This window comes from Scyliorhinus torazame, chromosome 19 (genome assembly GCF_047496885.1).
Source record: "Scyliorhinus torazame isolate Kashiwa2021f chromosome 19, sScyTor2.1, whole genome shotgun sequence".
NCBI classification, from domain to species: domain Eukaryota; kingdom Metazoa; phylum Chordata; class Chondrichthyes; order Carcharhiniformes; family Scyliorhinidae; genus Scyliorhinus; species Scyliorhinus torazame.
In genome coordinates, this window is record NC_092725.1 from 22,088,080 (window position 1) to 22,103,417 (window position 15,338).

Sequence of the window (15,338 nt, forward strand, 5' to 3'; positions counted from 1 at the left end):
GTGTGAGAGTGTGAATCAGTGTGTGTGTGTGTGTGAGTGCATGTGGGAGTGTGAATCAGTGTGTGTGTGTGAGTGCATGTGGGAGTGTGAATCAGTGTGTGTGTGTGAGTGTGAGTGCATGTGGGAGTGTGAAGCAGTGTGTGTGTGTGAGTGCATGTGGGAGTGTGAATCAGTGTGTGTGTGTGTGAGTGCGTGTGAGAGTGTGAATCAGTGTGTGTGTGTGTGCATGTGGGAGTGTGAATCAGTGTGTGTGTGAGTGCATGTGGGAGTGTGAATCAGTGTGTGTGTGTGTGTGTGTGTGTGAGTGCATGTGGGAGTGTGAATCAGTGTGTGTGTGTGTGAGTGCATGTGGGAGTGTGAATCAGTGTGTGTGTGTGTGTGTGTGAGTGCATGTGGGAGTGTGAATCAGTGTGTGTGTGTGTTTGTGTGTGAGTGCATGTGGGAGTGTGAATCAGTGTGTGTGTGTGTGTGTGTGAGTGCATGTGGGAGTGTGAATCAGTGTGTGTGTGTGTGAGTGCATGTGGGAGTGTGAATCAGTGTGTGTGTGAGTGTGAGTGCATGTGGGAGTGTGAATCAGTGTGTGTGTGTGTGTGAGTGTGTGTGGGAGTGTGAATCAGTGTGTGTATGTGTGTGAGTGCATGTGGGAGTGTGAATCAGTGTGTGTGTGTGTTTGTGAGTGAGTGCATGTGGGAGTGTGAATCAGAGTGTGTGTGTGTGTGAGTGCATGTGGGAGTGTGAATCAGTGTGTGTGTGTGTTTGTGTGTGAGTGCATGCGGGAGTGTGAATCAGTGTGCGTGTGTGTGAGTGCATGTGGGAGTGTGAATCAGTGTGTGTGTGTGAGTGCATGTGGGAGTGTGAATCAGTGTGTGTGTGTGAGTGTGAGTGCATGTGGGAGTGTGAATCAGTGTGTGTGTGTGACTGCATGTGGGAGTGTGAATCAGTGTGTGTGTGTGTGAGTGCGTGTGAGAGTGTGAATCAGTGTGTGTGTGTGTGCGAGTGCATGTGGGAGTGTGAATCAGTGTGTGTGTGAGTGCATGTGGGAGTGTGAATCAGTGTGTGTGTGTGTGTGTGTGTGAGTGCATGTGGGAGTGTGAATCAGTGTGTGTGTGTGTGAGTGCATGTGGGAGTGTGAATCAGTGTGTGTGTGTGTGTGTGTGAGTGCATGAAGGAGTGTGAATCAGTGTGTGTGTGTATTTGTGTGTGAGTGCATGTGGGAGTGTGAATCAGCGTGTGTGTGTGTGTGTGTGAGTGCATGTGGGAGTGTGAATCAGTGTGTGTGTGTGTGAGTGCATGTGGGAGTGTGAATCAGTGTGTGTGTGAGTGTGAGTGCATGTGGGAGTGTGAATCAGTGTGTGTGTGTGTGTGAGTGTGTGTGGGAGTGTGAATCAGTGTGTGTATGTGTGTGAGTGCATGTGGGAGTGTGAATCAGTGTGTGTGTGTGTTTGTGTGGGAGTGTGAATCAGTGTGTGTGTGTGTGTGAGTGCATGTGGGAGTGTGAATCAGTGTGTGTGTGTGTTTGTGTGTGAGTGCATGCGGGAGTGTGAATCAGTGTGCGTGTGTGTGAGTGCATGTGGGAGTGTGAATCAGTGTGTGTGTGAGTGTGTGAGTGCATGTGGGAGTGTGAATCAGTGTGTGTGTGTGTTTGTGTGTGAGTGCATGTGGGAGTGTGAATCAGTGTGTGTGTGTGAGTGAGTGCATGTGGGAGTGTGAATCAGTGTGTGTGTGTGTGTGTGTGAGTGCATGTGGGAGTGTGAATCAGTGTGTGTGTGTGTGTGTGTGTGAGTGCATGTGGGATTGTGAATCAGTGTGTGTGTGTGAGTGAGTGCATGTGGGACTGTGAATCAGTGTGTGTGTGTGAGTGCATGTGGGAGTGTGAATCAGTGTGTGTGTGTGTGAGTGCCTGTGGGAGTATGAATCAGTGTGTGTGTGTGTGAGTGCGTGTGGGAGTGTGAATCAGTGTGTGTGTGTGTGAGTGCGTGTGGGAGTGTGAATCAGTGTGTGTGTGTGTGAGTGCGTGTGGGAGTGTGAATCAGTGTGTGTGTGTGTGTGTGAGTGCATGTGGGAGTGTGAATCAGTGTGTGTGTGTGTGTGAGTGTGAGTGCATGTGGGAGTGTGAATCAGTGTGTGTGTGAGTGCGTGTGAGAGTGTGAAACAGTGTGTGTGTGTGTGTGTGTGTGTGTGAGTGCATGTGGGAGTGTGAATCAGTGTGTGTGTGTGAGTGCATTTGGGAGTGTGAATCAGTGTGTGTGTGTGTGTGTGTGAGTGCATGTGGGAGTGTGAATCAGTGTGTGTGTGTGTGTGAGTGCATGTGGGAGTGTGAATCAGTGTGTGTGTGAGTGTGAGTGCATGTGGGAGTGTGAATCAGTGTGTGTGTGTGAGTGTGAGTGTGAGGGCATGTGGGAGTGTGAATCAGTGTGTGTGTGTGTGTGTGTGTGAGTGCATGTGGGAGTGTGAATCAGTGTGTGTGTGTGTGAGTGCATGTGGGAGTGTGAATCAGTGTGTGTGTGTGTGTGAGTGCATGTGGGAGTGTGAATCAGTGTGTGTGTGTGTGTGAGTGCATGTGGGAGTGTGAATCAGTGTGTGTGTGTGTGTGTGTGTGAGTGCATGTGGGAGTGTGAATCAGTGTGTGTGTGTGAGTGCACGTGTGAGTGTGAATCAGTGTGTGTGTGTGTGTGAGTGCATGTGGGAGTGTGAATCAGTGTGTGTGTGTGTGTGAGCGCATGTGGGAGTGTGAATCAGTGTGTGTGTGTGTGTGAGTGCATGTGGGAGTGTGAATCAGTGTGTGTGTGTGTGTGTGAGTGCATGTGGGAGTGTGAATCAGTGTGTGTGTGAGTGTGAGTGCATGTGGGAGTGTGAATCAGTGTGTGTGTGTGAGTTCATGTGGGAGAGTGAATCAGTGTGTGTGTGTGTGTGAGTGCATGTGGGAGTGTGAATCAGTGTGTGTGAGTGCATGTGGGAGTGTGAATCAGTGTGTGTGTGAGTGTGAGTGCATGTGGGAGTGTGAATCAGTGTGTGTGAGTGTGAGTGCATGTGGGAGTGTGAATCAGTGTGTGTGTGTGTGTGAGTGCATGTGGAAGTGTGAATCAGTGTGTGCGTGTGTTTGTGTGTGAGTGCATGTGGGAGTGTGAATCAGTGTGTGTGTGTGTGTGTGTGTGAGTGCATGTGGGAGTGTGAATCAGTGTGTGTGTGTGTGAGTGCATGTGGGAGTGTGAATCAGTGTGTGTGTGTGTGTGTGCATGTGGGAGTGTGAATCAGTGTGTGTGTGTGTGTGTGTGAGTGCATGTGGGAGTGTGAATCAGTGTGTGTGTGTGTGTGAGTGCATGTGGGAGTGTGAATCAGTGTGTGTGAGTGCGTGTGAGAGTGTGAATCAGTGTGTGTGTGTGTGAGTGCATGTGGGAGTGTGAATCAGTGTGTGTGTGAGTGCATGTGGGAGTGTGAAACAGTGTGTGTGTGTGTGTGTTTGTGTGAGTGCATGTGGGAGTGTGAATCAGTGTGTGTGTGTTTGAGTGCATGTGGGAGTGTGAATCAGTGTGTGTGTGTGTGAGTGCGTGTGAGAGTGTGAATCAGTGTGTGTGTGTGTGAGTGCATGTGGGAGTGTGAATCAGTGTGTGTGTGAGTGCATGTGGGAGTGTGAATCAGTGTGTGTGTGTGTGTGTGTGTGAGTGCATGTGGTAGTGTGAATCAGTGTGTGTGTGTGTGAGTGCATGTGGGAGTGTGAATCAGTGTGTGTGTGTGAGTGTGAGTGTGAGGGCATGTGGGAGTGTGAATCAGTGTGTGTGTGTGTGTGTGTGTATGAGTGCATGTGGGAGTGTGAATCAGTGTGTGTGTGTGTGAGTGCATGTGGGAGTGTGAATCAGTGTGTGTGTGTGTGTGAGTGCATGTGGGAGTGTGAATCAGTGTGTGTGTGTGTGTGAGTGCATGTGGGAGTGTGAATCAGTGTGTGTGTGTGTGTGTGTGAGTGCATGTGGGAGTGTGAATCAGTGTGTGTGTGTGAGTGCACGTGTGAGTGTGAATCAGTGTGTGTGTGTGTGTGAGTGCATGTGGGAGTGTGAATCAGTGTGTGTGTGTGTGAGCGCATGTGGGAGTGTGAATCAGTGTGTGTGTGTGTGTGAGTGCATGTGGGAGTGTGAATCAGTGTGTGTGTGTGTGTGTGAGTGCATGTGGGAGTGTGAATCAGTGTGTGTGTGAGTGTGAGTGCATGTGGGAGTGTGAATCAGTGTGTGTGTGTGTGTGTGAGTGCATGTGGGAGAGTGAATCAGTGTGTGTGTGTGTGTGAGTGCATGTGGGAGTGTGAATCAGTGTGTGTGAGTGCATGTGGGAGTGTGAATCAGTGTGTGTGTGAGTGTGAGTGCATGTGGGAGTGTGAATCAGTGTGTGTGAGTGTGAGTGCATGTGGGAGTGTGAATCAGTGTGTGTGTGTGTGTGAGTGCTTGTGGAAGTGTGAATCAGTGTGTGCGTGTGTTTGTGTGTGAGTGCATGTGGGAGTGTGAATCAGTGTGTGTGTGTGTGTGTGTGTGAGTGCATGTGGGAGTGTGAATCAGTGTGTGTGTGTGTGAGTGCATGTGGGAGTGTGAATCAGTGTGTGTGTGTGTGCATGTGGGAGTGTGAATCAGTGTGTGTGTGTGTGTGTGTGTGAGTGCATGTGGGAGTGTGAATCAGTGTGTGTGTGTGTGTGAGTGCATGTGGGAGTGTGAATCAGTGTGTGTGTGTGTGTGAGTGCGTGTGAGAGTGTGAATCAGTGTGTGTGTGTGTGAGTGCATGTGGGAGTGTGAATCAGTGTGTGTGTGAGTGCATGTGGGAGTGTGAAACAGTGTGTGTGTGTGTGTGTTTGTGTGAGTGCATGTGGGAGTGTGAATCAGTGTGTGTGTGTGTGAGTGCATGTGGGAGTGTGAATCAGTGTGTGTGTGTGTGAGTGCGTGTGAGAGTGTGAATCAGTGTGTGTGTGTGTGAGTGCATGTGGGAGTGTGAATCAGTGTGTGTGTGAGTGCATGTGGGAGTGTGAATCAGTGTGTGTGTGTGTGTGTGTGTGTGAGTGCATGTGGTAGTGTGAATCAGTGTGTGTGTGTGCGAGTGCATGTGGGAGTGTGAATCAGTGTGCGTGTGTGTGTGTGTGAGTGCATGTGGGAGTGTGAATCTGTGTGTGTGTGTGTTTGTGTGTGAGTGCATGTGGGAGTGTGAATCAGTGTGTGTGTGTGTGTGTGTGTGAGTGCATTTGGGAGTGTGAATCAGTGTGTGTGTGTGTGAGTGCATGTGGGAGTGTGAATCAGTGTGAGTGTGAGGGCATGTGGGAGTGTGAATCAGTGTGTGTGTGTGTGTGAGTGCGTGTGGGAGTGTGAATCAGTGTGTGTGTGTGTGTGTGAGTGCATGTGGGAGTGTGAATCAGTGTGTGTGTGTGTTTGTGTGTGAGTGCATGTGGGAGTGTGAATCAGTGAGTGCGTGTGTGTGAGTGCATGTGGGAGTGTGAATCAGTGTGTGTGTGTGTTTGTGTGTGAGTGCATGTGGGAGTGTGAATCAGTGTGTGTGTGTGTGTGTGAGTTCATGTGGGAGAGTGAATCAGTGTGTGTGTGTGTGTGAGTGCATGTGGGAGTGTGAATCAGTGTGTGTGAGTGCATGTGGGAGTGTGAATCAGTGTGTGTGTGAGTGTGAGTGCATGTGGGAGTGTGAATCAGTGTGTGTGAGTGTGAGTGCATGTGGGAGTGTGAATCAGTGTGTGTGTGTGTGTGAGTGCATGTGGAAGTGTGAATCAGTGTGTGCGTGTGTTTGTGTGTGAGTGCATGTGGGAGTGTGAATCAGTGTGTGTGTGTGTGTGTGTGTGAGTGCATGTGGGAGTGTGAATCAGTGTGTGTGTGTGTGAGTGCATGTGGGAGTGTGAATCAGTGTGTGTGTGTGTGTGTGCATGTGGGAGTGTGAATCAGTGTGTGTGTGTGTGTGTGTGAGTGCATGTGGGAGTGTGAATCAGTGTGTGTGTGTGTGTGAGTGCATGTGGGAGTGTGAATCAGTGTGTGTGAGTGCGTGTGAGAGTGTGAATCAGTGTGTGTGTGTGTGAGTGCATGTGGGAGTGTGAATCAGTGTGTGTGTGAGTGCATGTGGGAGTGTGAAACAGTGTGTGTGTGTGTGTGTTTGTGTGAGTGCATGTGGGAGTGTGAATCAGTGTGTGTGTGTGTGTGAGTGCATGTGGGAGTGTGAATCAGTGTGTGTGTGTGTGAGTGCGTGTGAGAGTGTGAATCAGTGTGTGTGTGTGTGAGTGCATGTGGGAGTGTGAATCAGTGTGTGTGTGAGTGCATGTGGGAGTGTGAATCAGTGTGTGTGTGTGTGTGTGTGTGAGTGCATGTGGTAGTGTGAATCAGTGTGTGTGTGTGTGAGTGCATGTGGGAGTGTGAATCAGTGTGTGTGTGTGAGTGCGAGTGTGAGGGCATGTGGGAGTGTGAATCAGTGTGTGTGTGTGTGTGTGTGTGTGAGTGCATGTGGGAGTGTGAATCAGTGTGTGTGTGTGTGAGTGCATGTGGGAGTGTGAATCAGTGTGTGTGTGTGTGTGAGTGCATGTGGGAGTGTGAATCAGTGTGTGTGTGTGTGTGAGTGCATGTGGGAGTGTGAATCAGTGTGTGTGTGTGTGTGTGTGAGTGCATGTGGGAGTGTGAATCAGTGTGTGTGTGTGAGTGCACGTGTGAGTGTGAATCAGTGTGTGTGTGTGTGTGAGTGCATGTGGGAGTGTGAATCAGTGTGTGTGTGTGTGTGAGCGCATGTGGGAGTGTGAATCAGTGTGTGTGTGTGTGTGAGTGCATGTGGGAGTGTGAATCAGTGTGTGTGTGTGTGTGTGAGTGCATGTGGGAGTGTGAATCAGTGTGTGTGTGAGTGTGAGTGCATGTGGGAGTGTGAATCAGTGTGTGTGTGTGTGTGTGAGTGCATGTGGGAGAGTGAATCAGTGTGTGTGTGTGTGTGAGTGCATGTGGGAGTGTGAATCAGTGTGTGGGAGTGCATGTGGGAGTGTGAATCAGTGTGTGTGTGAGTGTGAGTGCATGTGGGAGTGTGAATCAGTGTGTGTGAGTGTGAGTGCATGTGGGAGTGTGAATCAGTGTGTGTGTGTGTGTGAGTGCATGTGGAAGTGTGAATCAGTGTGTGCGTGTGTTTGTGTGTGAGTGCATGTGGGAGTGTGAATCAGTGTGTGTGTGTGTGTGTGTGTGAGTGCATGTGGGAGTGTGAATCAGTGTGTGTGTGTGTGAGTGCATGTGGGAGTGTGAATCAGTGTGTGTGTGTGTGCATGTGGGAGTGTGAATCAGTGTGTGTGTGTGTGTGTGTGTGAGTGCATGTGGGAGTGTGAATCAGTGTGTGTGTGTGTGTGAGTGCATGTGGGAGTGTGAATCAGTGTGTGTGTGTGTGAGTGCGTGTGAGAGTGTGAATCAGTGTGTGTGTGTGTGAGTGCATGTGGGAGTGTGAATCAGTGTGTGTGTGAGTGCATGTGGGAGTGTGAAACAGTGTGTGTGTGTGTGTGTTTGTGTGAGTGCATGTGGGAGTGTGAATCAGTGTGTGTGTGTGTGAGTGCATGTGGGAGTGTGAATCAGTGTGTGTGTGTGTGAGTGCGTGTGAGAGTGTGAATCAGTGTGTGTGTGTGTGAGTGCATGTGGGAGTGTGAATCAGTGTGTGTGTGAGTGCATGTGGGAGTGTGAATCAGTGTGTGTGTGTGTGTGTGTGTGTGAGTGCATGTGGTAGTGTGAATCAGTGTGTGTGTGTGTGAGTGCATGTGGGAGTGTGAATCAGTGTGCGTGTGTGTGTGTGTGAGTGCATGTGGGAGTGTGAATCAGTGTGTGTGTGTGTTTGTGTGTGAGTGCATGTGGGAGTGTGAATCAGTGTGTGTGTGTGTGTGTGTGTGTGAGTGCATGTGGGAGTGTGAATCAGTGTGTGTGTGTGTGAGTGCATGTGGGAGTGTGAATCAGTGTGTGTGTGAGTGCATGTGGGAGTGTGAATCAGTGTGTGTGTGTGTGTGAGTGCATGTGGGAGTGTGAATCAGTGTGTGTGTGTGTGTGTGAGTGCATGTGGGAGTGTGAATCTGTGTGTGTGTGTTTGTGTGTGAGTGCATGTGGGAGTGTGAATCAGTGAGTGCGTGTGTGTGAGTGCATGTGGGAGTGTGAATCAGTGTGTGTGTGTGTTTGTGTGTGAGTGCATGTGGGAGTGTGAATCAGTGTGTGTGTGAGTGCATGTGGGAGTGTGAATCAGTGTGTGTGTGTGTGTGAGTGCATGTGGGAGTGTGAATCAGTGTGTGTGTGTGAGTGCATGTGGGAGTGTGAATCAGTGTGTGTGTGTGTGAGTGCATGTGGGAGTGTGAATCAGTGTGTGTGTGTGTGAGTGCGTGTGGGAGTGTGAATCAGTGTGTGTGTGTGTGTGAGTGCATGTGGGAGTGTGAATCAGTGTGTGTGTGTGTGTGAGTGCGTGTGGGAGTGTGAATCAGTGTGTGTGTGTGTGAGTGCATGTGGGAGTGTGAATCAGTGTGTGTGTGTGTGAGTGTGAGTGTGAGGGCATGTGGGAGTGTGAATCAGTGTGTGTGTGTGTGTGTGTGAGTGCATGTGGGAGTGTGAATCAGTGTGTGTGTGTGTGTGTGTGTGAGTGCATGTGGGAGTGTGAATCAGTGTGTGTGTGAGTGTGAGTGCATGTGGGAGTGTGAATCAGTGTGTGTGTGTGTGAGTGTGAGGGCATGTGGGAGTGTGAATCAGTGTGTGTGTGTGTGTGTGTGAGTGCATGTGGGAGTGTGAATCAGTGTGTGTGTGTGTGTGAGTGCATGTGGGAGTGTGAATCAGTGTGTGTGTGTGTGTGTGTGCATGTGGGAGTGTGAATCAGTGTGTGTGTGTGTGTGAGTGCATGTGGGAGTGTGAATCAGTGTGTGTGTGTCTGTGTGTGTGAGTGCATGTGGGAGTGTGAATCAGTGTGTGTGTGTGAGTGCATGTGTGAGTGTGAATCAGTGTGTGTGTGAGTGTGAGTGCATGTGGGAGTGTGAATCACTGTGTGTGTGTGTGAGTGCATGTGGAAGTGTGAATCAGTGTGTGTGTGTGTTTGTGTGTGAGTGCATGTGGGAGTGTGAATCAGTGTGTGTGTGTGTGTGTGTGTGAGTGCATGTGGTAGTGTGAATCAGTGTGTGTGTGAGTGCATGTGGGAGTGTGAATCAGTGTGCGTGTGTGTGTGTGTGAGTGCATGTGGGAGTGTGAATCAGTGTGTGTGTGTGTGTTTGTGTGTGAGTGCATGTGGGAGTGTGAATCAGTGTGTGTGTGTGTGTGTGAGTGCATGTGGGAGTGTGAATCAGTGTGTGTGTGTGTGAGTGCATGTGGGAGTGTGAATCAGTGTGTGTGTGAGTGCATGTGGGAGTGTGAATCAGTGTGTGTGTGTGTGTGAGTGCGTGTGGGAGTGTGAATCAGTGTGTGTGTGTGTGTGTGAGTGCATGTGGGAGTGTGAATCAGTGTGTGTGTGTGTTTGTGTGTGAGTGCATGTGGGAGTGTGAATCAGTGAGTGTGTGTGTCTGAGTGCATGTGGGAGTGTGAATCAGTGTGTGTGTGTGTTTGTGTGAGTGCATGTGGGAGTGTGAATCAGTGTGTGTGTGTGTGAGTGCATGTGGGAGTGTGAATCAGTGTGTGTGAGTGCATGTGGGAGTGTGAATCAGTGTGTGTGTGTGAGTGCATGTGGGAGTGTGAATCAGTGTGTGTGTGTGTGAGTGCATGTGGGAGTGTGAATCAGTGTGTGTGTGTGTGAGTGCGTGTGGGAGTGTGAATCAGTGTGTGTGTGTGTGTGAGTGCATGTGGGAGTGTGAATCAGTGTGTGTGTGTGTGTGAGTGTGTGTGGGAGTGTGAATCAGTGTGTGTGTGTGTGAGTGCGTGTGGGAGTGTGAATCAGTGTGTGTGTGTGTGTGTGAGTGCATGTGGGAGTGTGAATCAGTGTGTGTGTGTGTGAGTGTGAGTGTGAGGGCATGTGGGAGTGTGAATCAGTGTGTGTGTGTGAGTGTGAGTGTGAGGGCATGTGGGAGTGTGAATCAGTGTGTGTGTGTGTGTGTGTGTGTGAGTGCATGTGGGAGTGTGAATCAGTGTGTGTGTGTGTGTGTGCGTGAGTGCATGTGGGAGTGTGAATCAGTGTGTGTGTGAGTGTGAGTGCATGTGGGAGTGTGAATCAGTGTGTGTGTGTGTTTGTGTGTGAGTGCATGTGGGAGTGTGAATCAGTGTGTGTGTGTGTGTGTGAGTTCATGTGGGAGAGTGAATCAGTGTGTGTGTGTGTGTGAGTGCATGTGGGAGTGTGAATCAGTGTGTGTGAGTGCATGTGGGAGTGTGAATCAGTGTGTGTGTGAGTGTGAGTGCATGTGGGAGTGTGAATCAGTGTGTGTGAGTGTGAGTGCATGTGGGAGTGTGAATCAGTGTGTGTGTGTGTGTGAGTGCATGTGGAAGTGTGAATCAGTGTGTGCGTGTGTTTGTGTGTGAGTGCATGTGGGAGTGTGAATCAGTGTGTGTGTGTGTGTGTGTGTGAGTGCATGTGGGAGTGTGAATCAGTGTGTGTGTGTGTGAGTGCATGTGGGAGTGTGAATCAGTGTGTGTGTGTGTGTGTGCATGTGGGAGTGTGAATCAGTGTGTGTGTGTGTGTGTGTGAGTGCATGTGGGAGTGTGAATCAGTGTGTGTGTGTGTGTGTGAGTGCATGTGGGAGTGTGAATCAGTGTGTGTGAGTGCGTGTGAGAGTGTGAATCAGTGTGTGTGTGTGTGAGTGCATGTGGGAGTGTGAATCAGTGTGTGTGTGAGTGCATGTGGGAGTGTGAAACAGTGTGTGTGTGTGTGTGTTTGTGTGAGTGCATGTGGGAGTGTGAATCAGTGTGTGTGTGTGTGTGTGAGTGCATGTGGGAGTGTGAATCAGTGTGTGTGTGTGTGAGTGCGTGTGAGAGTGTGAATCAGTGTGTGTGTGTGTGAGTGCATGTGGGAGTGTGAATCAGTGTGTGTGTGAGTGCATGTGGGAGTGTGAATCAGTGTGTGTGTGTGTGTGTGTGTGAGTGCATGTGGTAGTGTGAATCAGTGTGTGTGTGTGTGAGTGCATGTGGGAGTGTGAATCAGTGTGTGTGTGTGAGTGCGAGTGTGAGGGCATGTGGGAGTGTGAATCAGTGTGTGTGTGTGTGTGTGTGTGTGAGTGCATGTGGGAGTGTGAATCAGTGTGTGTGTGTGTGAGTGCATGTGGGAGTGTGAATCAGTGTGTGTGTGTGTGTGAGTGCATGTGGGAGTGTGAATCAGTGTGTGTGTGTGTGTGAGTGCATGTGGGAGTGTGAATCAGTGTGTGTGTGTGTGTGTGTGAGTGCATGTGGGAGTGTGAATCAGTGTGTGTGTGTGAGTGCACGTGTGAGTGTGAATCAGTGTGTGTGTGTGTGTGAGTGCATGTGGGAGTGTGAATCAGTGTGTGTGTGTGTGTGAGCGCATGTGGGAGTGTGAATCAGTGTGTGTGTGTGTGTGTGAGTGCATGTGGGAGTGTGAATCAGTGTGTGTGTGTGTGTGTGAGTGCATGTGGGAGTGTGAATCAGTGTGTGTGTGAGTGTGAGTGCATGTGGGAGTGTGAATCAGTGTGTGTGTGTGTGTGTGAGTGCATGTGGGAGAGTGAATCAGTGTGTGTGTGTGTGTGAGTGCATGTGGGAGTGTGAATCAGTGTGTGGGAGTGCATGTGGGACTGTGAATCAGTGTGTGTGTGAGTGTGAGTGCATGTGGGAGTGTGAATCAGTGTGTGTGAGTGTGAGTGCATGTGGGAGTGTGAATCAGTGTGTGTGTGTGTGTGAGTGCATGTGGAAGTGTGAATCAGTGTGTGCGTGTGTTTGTGTGTGAGTGCATGTGGGAGTGTGAATCAGTGTGTGTGTGTGTGTGTGTGAGTGCATGTGGGAGTGTGAATCAGTGTGTGTGTGTGTGAGTGCATGTGGGAGTGTGAATCAGTGTGTGTGTGTGTGCATGTGGGAGTGTGAATCAGTGTGTGTGTGTGTGTGTGTGTGAGTGCATGTGGGAGTGTGAATCAGTGTGTGTGTGTGTGTGAGTGCATGTGGGAGTGTGAATCAGTGTGTGTGTGTGTGAGTGCGTGTGAGAGTGTGAATCAGTGTGTGTGTGTGTGAGTGCATGTGGGAGTGTGAATCAGTGTGTGTGTGAGTGCATGTGGGAGTGTGAAACAGTGTGTGTGTGTGTGTGTTTGTGTGAGTGCATGTGGGAGTGTGAATCAGTGTGTGTGTGTGTGAGTGCATGTGGGAGTGTGAATCAGTGTGTGTGTGTGTGAGTGCGTGTGAGAGTGTGAATCAGTGTGTGTGTGTGTGAGTGCATGTGGGAGTGTGAATCAGTGTGTGTGTGAGTGCATGTGGGAGTGTGAATCAGTGTGTGTGTGTGTGTGTGTGTGAGTGCATGTGGTAGTGTGAATCAGTGTGTGTGTGTGTGAGTGCATGTGGGAGTGTGAATCAGTGTGCGTGTGTGTGTGTGTGAGTGCATGTGGGAGTGTGAATCAGTGTGTGTGTGTGTTTGTGTGTGAGTGCATGTGGGAATGTGAATCAGTGTGTGTGTGTGTGTGTGTGTGAGTGCATGTGGGAGTGTGAATCAGTGTGTGTGTGTGTGAGTGCATGTGGGAGTGTGAATCAGTGTGTGTGTGAGTGCATGTGGGAGTGTGAATCAGTGTGTGTGTGTGTGTGAGTGCATGTGGGAGTGTGAATCAGTGTGTGTGTGTGTGTGTGTGAGTGCATGTGGGAGTGTGAATCAGTGTGTGTGTGTGTTTGTGTGTGAGTGCATGTGGGAGTGTGAATCAGTGAGTGCGTGTGTGTGAGTGCATGTGGGAGTGTGAATCAGTGTGTGTGTGTGTTTGTGTGTGAGTGCATGTGGGAGTGTGAATCAGTGTGTGTGTGAGTGCATGTGGGAGTGTGAATCAGTGTGTGTGTGTGTGTGAGTGCATGTGGGAGTGTGAATCAGTGTGTGTGTGTGAGTGCATGTGGGAGTGTGAATCAGTGTGTGTGTGTGTGAGTGCATGTGGGAGTGTGAATCAGTGTGTGTGTGTGTGAGTGCGTGTGGGAGTGTGAATCAGTGTGTGTGTGTGTGTGAGTGCATGTGGGAGTGTGAATCAGTGTGTGTGTGTGTGTGAGTGCGTGTGGGAGTGTGAATCAGTGTGTGTGTGTGTGAGTGCATGTGGGAGTGTGAATCAGTGTGTGTGTGTGTGAGTGTGAGTGTGAGGGCATGTGGGAGTGTGAATCAGTGTGTGTGTGTGTGTGTGAGTGCATGTGGGAGTGTGAATCAGTGTGTGTGTGTGTGTGTGTGTGAGTGCATGTGGGAGTGTGAATCAGTGTGTGTGTGAGTGTGAGTGCATGTGGGAGTGTGAATCAGTGTGTGTGTGTGTGAGTGTGAGGGCATGTGGGAGTGTGAATCAGTGTGTGTGTGTGTGTGTGTGAGTGCATGTGGGAGTGTGAATCAGTGTGTGTGTGTGTGTGAGTGCATGTGGGAGTGTGAATCAGTGTGTGTGTGTGTGTGTGTGCATGTGGGAGTGTGAATCAGTGTGTGTGTGTGTGTGAGTGCATGTGGGAGTGTGAATCAGTGTGTGTGTGTCTGTGTGTGTGAGTGCATGTGGGAGTGTGAATCAGTGTGTGTGTGTGAGTGCATGTGTGAGTGTGAATCAGTGTGTGTGTGAGTGTGAGTGCATGTGGGAGTGTGAATCACTGTGTGTGTGTGTGAGTGCATGTGGAAGTGTGAATCAGTGTGTGTGTGTGTTTGTGTGTGAGTGCATGTGGGAGTGTGAATCAGTGTGTGTGTGTGTGTGTGTGTGAGTGCATGTGGTAGTGTGAATCAGTGTGTGTGTGAGTGCATGTGGGAGTGTGAATCAGTGTGCGTGTGTGTGTGTGTGAGTGCATGTGGGAGTGTGAATCAGTGTGTGTGTGTGTGTTTGTGTGTGAGTGCATGTGGGAGTGTGAATCAGTGTGTGTGTGTGTGTGTGAGTGCATGTGGGAGTGTGAATCAGTGTGTGTGTGTGTGAGTGCATGTGGGAGTGTGAATCAGTGTGTGTGTGAGTGCATGTGGGAGTGTGAATCAGTGTGTGTGTGTGTGTGAGTGCGTGTGGGAGTGTGAATCAGTGTGTGTGTGTGTGTGTGAGTGCATGTGGGAGTGTGAATCAGTGTGTGTGTGTGTTTGTGTGTGAGTGCATGTGGGAGTGTGAATCAGTGAGTGTGTGTGTCTGAGTGCATGTGGGAGTGTGAATCAGTGTGTGTGTGTGTTTGTGTGAGTGCATGTGGGAGTGTGAATCAGTGTGTGTGTGTGTGTGAGTGCATGTGGGAGTGTGAATCAGTGTGTGTGAGTGCATGTGGGAGTGTGAATCAGTGTGTGTGTGTGAGTGCATGTGGGAGTGTGAATCAGTGTGTGTGTGTGTGAGTGCATGTGGGAGTGTGAATCAGTGTGTGTGTGTGAGTGCGTGTGGGAGTGTGAATCAGTGTGTGTGTGTGTGTGAGTGCATGTGGGAGTGTGAATCAGTGTGTGTGTGTGTGTGAGTGTGTGTGGGAGTGTGAATCAGTGTGTGTGTGTGTGAGTGCGTGTGGGAGTGTGAATCAGTGTGTGTGTGTGTGTGTGAGTGCATGTGGGAGTGTGAATCAGTGTGTGTGTGTGTGAGTGTGAGTGTGAGGGCATGTGGGAGTGTGAATCAGTGTGTGTGTGTGAGTGTGAGTGTGAGGGCATGTGGGAGTGTGAATCAGTGTGTGTGTGTGTGTGTGTGTGTGAGTGCATGTGGGAGTGTGAATCAGTGTGTGTGTGTGTGTGTGTGTGAGTGCATGTGGGAGTGTGAATCAGTGTGTGTGTGAGTGTGAGTGCATGTGGGAGTGTGAATCAGTGTGTGTGTGTGTGAGTGTGAGGGCATGTGGGAGTGTGAATCAGTGTGTGTGTGTGTGTGAGAGTGCATGTGGGAGTGTGAATCAGTGTGTGTGTGTGTGAGTGCATGTGGGAGTGTGAATCAGTGTGTGTGTGTGTGTGAGTGCATGTGGGAGTGTGAATCAGTGTGTGTGTGTGTGTGAGTGCATGTGGGAGTGTGAATCAGTGTGTGTGTGTGTGTGTGTGAGTGCATGAGTGAGTGTGAATCAGTGTGTGTGTGTGAGTGCATGTGTGAGTGTGAATCAGTGTGTGTGTGAGTGTGAAGCATGTGGGAGTGTGAATCACTGTGTGTGTGTGTGTGAGTGCATGTGGGAGTGTGAATCAGTGTGTGTGTGTGTTTGTGTGTGAGTGCATGTGGGAGTGTGAATCAGTGTGTGTGTGTGTGTGAGTGCATGTGGGAGTGTGAATCAGTGTGTGTGTGTGAGTGCATGTGGGAGTGTGAATCAGTGTGTGTGTGTGTGAGTGCATGTGGG

The 15,338-nt window shown here is 49.9% G+C and overlaps 1 protein-coding gene across 4 annotated transcripts in view; it reads left to right on the top strand.

The window, feature by feature from the left end:
* LOC140396046 (sulfotransferase 1A1-like) overlaps positions 1-15,338 on the top strand; it is a 102,258-nt gene that overhangs the window by 25,171 nt on the left and 61,749 nt on the right. The window lies entirely within an intron of this gene.